Raw genomic sequence first — 5,758 nt, 5'->3', positions numbered from 1 at the left:
GCGTCTGAGCAAACATACAACATTGCAGTCACACGGATACGGCAGCACATTGATCAAATCATCAAATCAAGTGTTGAACTTGAATGATTTGTGTCTTGTAAGGACATACAGGCTAGGCACCACAAATATGGTGCATGACAGAAATAAAACTGATCTATCTAGTATCTATCCAGTGCACCTGGGAAGTAAAACTTCATGAAATATTATTATATCTTTGGATCCGCGATTGGACGTCGGAGACGGGTAGGAGAGCGTTTTGAACACTCTACTCCCCCAATTTCCTTATGCTACGCTGTGTGATGCTAGTTGAGAGTGGACCACAGAGGAACGGAGAACAGTCAGGCTGGGGACCTTCAACCTGCCTCTCGTCTCAACATCGCCCAGCAGATACAGGTAGAGCTGTTGTGTGGTGTGTTTCATTTCATGTTCACATGGATGACCAACAGAAGTTTGATGACCACTATTGACAAAGGCGCATTATCTCACAACACTACTATAGACGGTTTTCACAGAATGGCCAGTCCTCCACTTTAATGATTTTTTTAATGCAACAGGAAGTGAGCTGGGGTTCAATTTAGAATGTTTTTGTTGTCAAGTTAAAACCATTTATAATAAGGCATTATGACTGCATACAACCACACATAACATTACACTGCGTCATTGTATGGTAACACACTTGTCTGCTATCTTGTCTCTTGTGTCTGCTTCCAGGGCCAACCAAGTGATGCATCTGCCTCCCCCTCTGTCCAGCCAATGGACACCTCCACTGCCATCCACTCCAACTCCTCACACCTCTTCTGCCCAGTCTGAGGACAACAGCCCATGCTGGACCCAAGTAAGAAAACATCTGCATCTCACACTGGATATGCAGTACAAGCAACTTAAAAAAAAAATCTACTCCAAATTACAGGATTATTATTAACTTGTTGGATTAAATGTGGATGCAGGGGAATGTGATTGGCTCATTGTTGTTATACAATCTCTTTACTTCCACGGTGATAGACAGCTTGAAGTCTGGCATTGTAAGTGTGTATCTAACTTCTGTATCATGATGTACTTACTGCCGGGCACATTATAGAGAGCCAAAGTGAACGTCACTTCCTGCCTTTCTCTCGGTACGAGCATCTGGAAAAATATGAATGGGGGTGAATGGTGAGAGACAATACTTTTTTGATCCCGTTTGAATTCTGCCACGGGGTACATTTGTCAATTTAAAAGATAACTTTGCAAGTCAAGAAAGTCGCAGTTTGTTCTGAAACTGAAACGTAAGGTTTAGTTTTGTCAATCAACTACATCTCTCGTGTCTCACAATACGTCACACCATCAACAACGTGGACTGGCAGGAGAGATGTCACTTATGCGACTGGTTGTGCATAGTCTTTCTGTTTTATAACTTATAGTGGCACAGTTTTACCACAAACTGCGACTTTCTTGACTTGCATGGTTATCTTTTAAATTGACACAAAATTACATTTGTACCCCGTGGCACAATTCAAACAGGATCAAAAAATTATCGTCTCTCGCCGTTCACTCCATTCATATTTTTTCAGATGCTGGTACAGAGAGAAAGGCAGGAAGTGACGTTCACTTTGGCTCTCTATATAATGTAAATCCAGCTTACAGTCCCTGGCTGGCTCACTATGCTGCTTCCCAGCCGGGGAGAAAGGCGCTGCCGTCATGCCGCCAGGAATGAGCCATGAACCGCGGATGGGACATTGTGAATAGCGATATTCTAGAATGAGAGTTATGAAAAGCCAATTAAATTACATAGGCCTTTGCATTAACATTAATCCAAGTAATCTTTTGCATGCTTATCTGCACAGATATGGACATTTCCGGTGATCTGTGCCTCCTTGTGCTGTTTGATGCCCGCCCGGTAGTGATGCGCGGGTCACCCAGAACCCGCCGGGTCCCGCGGGCTGGGCCGCCCCGCAGGCGGGCTGGGTTGGCAAATTATGAAAATATCGCGGGTGCGGGCGGGGCAGGCTCAGAACGTGACAAAGCAACATTATTAAATAATTTAGAGCAATGAAACACGCAGAGTAATTAACCTTAAAGACGTTAACTCTCTCTCGCATGTAGGTACACACAATCAGACAGACTCCTGCTGCACTCTCTATAGCCTACATGGAGTAAAGAAACGCTTCAATGAGGTAGCCTATGTGCTCTCAAAACAAACACTTTGGAAGGATTATTCGCTGTAATTATTATTTGAAGTGTCCATATAATGCCACCGCAGATTTTCTGTTGTGGACTCGACTGTGATCTATTTGTCAACTTTACTGCAACGTGAGTAGGCTGTGAACAATTGAGTGCGCATGAGGTAATTAAAAGAAATCAGACAGCGAGTCTGGCCGTATCTGCAAGCCGTGTGCGCACCTGCTGCACTACTACGTTTAGCCTACTACTGCAACAATTGAGAGCGCATGAGGTAATTAAAAGAAATGGGGAAGAATAAGAACTGTTTCTGTAGCCTGCCTAGTGCCTACCTCTATACCTGCTACCTCCATTTGAAACACTGCGCGGTCACGCCATCCGCACTTTGGGGAAGCGTAGTCGGTCGCGCTATCTGAAGACCATGGATTAATTGAAGAAAGACCGACATGAAAGCAGCAGCGCAACTCATCCAGAGCAGGCCTAGGCTACAACTGTTGTCGCGCAGGGCAGCATGTGAGTGTCTGTGTGTGTGTGTGTGTCTGTGTGAGAGAGAGAGAGGGGGGAGAGAGACAGAGTTATTAGCTGCTTTGCACACCTTGGAAGCTCTGCTGTGCTCCTCCTGCGTCCGGAGACATATTACATTAAATTGGCCGTTGCGGGCTGCTGGGTTGGGCTGGGTTCGGAATTTTCAGATATTTTAACGGGGCGGGTGGGGCGGGCTGGCTCCGATGACGGGTTGGGTTGGGGCGGGCCTTAAAAAAACCTGACCCGCGCATCACTAGAAAGTAGACATTATTGTAGTAAGCTAAATTATTTCATACTTGTAAAATAAAACTAGAGAAATTATTCCATTTTCGATTTGGGTCTTTTGAGAGGGGGGTGGGTCGTTCTCGCGTGGGATCCTTACGTCACCTGACAACTTGGTTTTCACTTTGAAAAACATGTCAAAGAAGCTGTCTGAGAGAGCCAAGTCATTAAAAAAATCGATCCTAACCCCTAAACTAAAGATTATTGCTCCTAAGGGACCCTAAAGCTGCGTTCACACCGACCTATTAAAGTTTTTCGCTGGCATCGAAAATACGCTCTCCGCCCGGGATGAAATATCCCAGCTCGAGCTAAATTACGCTGGCATCAGTCGCTCCCTGTTCAACGCTGATTGGCTGCCGTGTGAGAGTGTGTCAAATATCACACTGGCTTGGAACAAACCGCTGGTTATTGTGTGGCAACAAACCGCATTGACAGCTGACATGAAGGCTACGTTCACACAGCCAGCCTTAGTGCTTGAATCTAATCTTTTCCCACCTAAGTGACTCAGGTCAGTCTTTTTTATGACTGTGTGAACAGTACAAGTCACATTGAAAGTTACTTTTTTAAAGACGACCTGGGCTACTTTCAAATGTGGAAAAACATCAGATTCGAATCTGATGTTTTGGAATGTGACTCCGGTGTGAACAGACATCTTGCCCATATCTGACTTAATGCTTCAATGTGACTTTTACGTCATTCCAGAGCGACATTCGTCACTATTCTGCACTGGCGGGAGGAGGGAGGACCAGATTGTGATTACAAACATGGAGGACAGCTGCGAGGGAGGTAATCAGTGGAGGAACAGTGAGGTTTTAGACCTCATAAGTATTAGCAAGAAGTAGCAGCTATTGCTCCACAGAAAGCCATTATTAAAAAAAAATCTAAAAGCTCTCTTCCTCGCTATCATCTGCACCTATATTCCCTGTCTTCCACTGCACAATAACTTGTAAATTGAACCGTAAACAACAGATGAAACAACATCGTCAGCTACCGCCATGTTTACTGCTGTCTTCTTCTGGGTTTATGTAGAACAGCAGTGTGCTGCACATGCGGGTCACTTCAGGTCCGCGACCTGTTCACACTGGAGTCTGATATGGGCCACTTTTAAAAAGTCTGTGTGAACAGCCACACAAAAAATCAGATGTGAGCAACAAGTCAGATTCAAGCACTAATGTTTGCTGTGTGAACATAGCCGAAATGAAGTCTGTACTAGCTCACGTTAGGAGCACGCTGATAGGCTTAGCTTGTAAACAACTACAGTGGCTCGTAGTGGACAAATATCATGACATTGCGTAACGTTATAGCCACCAGATGTCCGTCAATTATTGTGCCTGTTGACGAGCGATTTAAACAGAGCGACAGAGTGATTCCATAGGGTTGAATCAAGCGACAGAGAGAAAAATAAATATCTCGGTGTGAACACAGCTTTAGGAGCAAGAAATAAATGAGCACAGAATGATTAAAAAATGAGGAGGCTCTAGTTAGTCTCAAGAGATCAGAATGAGCAACAGATTTTTTTGCTATGGTTAGATGGATAACAGTGAAACTATGATCAATATAGTATTTTTTCTATGTTCTCCAATTGTGTTAACTATTAACTACTACTAACTTAACTACTTTATTCAGAATTGACATCACAACATACGTTTACTTGCATTTCACTTATGGTTATCCGCTTGTGTAAAGTAAAGGTAAAGTCCCACTGATTGTCACACACTTGAGTGTGCGAAATTTGTTCTCCGCATTTGACCCATCCCCTGGGGGAGCGGTGAGCGGCAGTAGCACCGAGCTCGGGAATCATATGGTGATCTAACCCCCCAATTCCAACGCTTTGATGCTGAGTGCCAAGCAGGCAGGCAAATGGGTCCCATTTTTATAGTCTTTGGTATGACTCGGCCGGGGATCGAACTCACAACCTCCCAGTCTCAGGGCGGACACTCAAACCACAAGGCCACTGAGCTGGTGTAAGCACACAAATTGAAATATATCATGAAACGACAATGGTTTAAGCAAGTGTACTCAAACTTTTGACTGAGTAATGGCTAACTTAAGTTCTGGCCAAGGGACAACAGTTGGAAATTAGCCATCTGGCTAACACTGTCACATTGACAGTGATGTTATGTGCACTGTAGTGCGAAAGCATGTGAACTAAGCACAAGGCCAAAACACATGCTGTGTGGCACTAAAAATCATTTTCCAAGGTTGGCAGGTCTGCTGTAGCAAGAGTGAGCAAAATCTCAGAACACTGGCAATTGTACAGGAAAGAGGAAATGTCACAATTAAAAAAAAAAAAGATAGTGGAATATCCTCAACTGTTATGTACACAAGGCTGAATTAATTCAGTGATAAGCTCAGTGTCTTCTTGCCCCTAACTGTAACTTCTGTTCCAGCTACTAATGTTGGAGAAGACTTGCTGCACTCACTCTCCCGGGATGAAATCAACAATCTTTTTCCCGGTCCTGAAAACTTCCTGAGGCTGTATGGCACCTTGTGATGTGAGACAAAAGGGTCAGTGCAGGGAGCACGTCAGTGCAACACCAGCCCCCTGCAGGAAGCACCAGCACCCCAGTGCAACACCAAGATCACAGTGATAACATGTATGTGGTATTGCATTTAATATACTGTATGCATCTGTGAGTCTTTGGATGAAAACGTTAGGCCACGCAACAGCTTTAGTGTCTGTCCAGGGATCTTAGTATTCCATTCATTTGTAAGAGTTTGGAAACCTAATATTTCCCAATACTTTTTTTCTTCTGATGTAACCTGCAGCCAGCACCCAAGTGCCATGCCGATC

The 5,758-nt window shown here is 44.3% G+C and overlaps 1 long non-coding RNA gene across 1 annotated transcript; it reads left to right on the top strand.

The window, feature by feature from the left end:
- The first annotated feature begins 285 nt into the window (after positions 1–285).
- Positions 286–5,443, top strand: LOC310775227. The gene is made up of 3 exons (XR_014552641.1): positions 286–393; positions 712–835; positions 5,355–5,443. It is a non-coding gene; the product is annotated as an uncharacterized lncRNA (long non-coding RNA).
- The last annotated feature ends 315 nt before the right edge of the window (positions 5,444–5,758 follow it).

Source organism: Poromitra crassiceps (genome assembly GCF_964638095.1).
Source record: "Poromitra crassiceps genome assembly, chromosome: 4".
Lineage (NCBI taxonomy): Eukaryota > Metazoa > Chordata > Actinopteri > Beryciformes > Melamphaidae > Poromitra > Poromitra crassiceps.
This window is presented reverse-complemented; position numbering and strand designations above follow the sequence as displayed.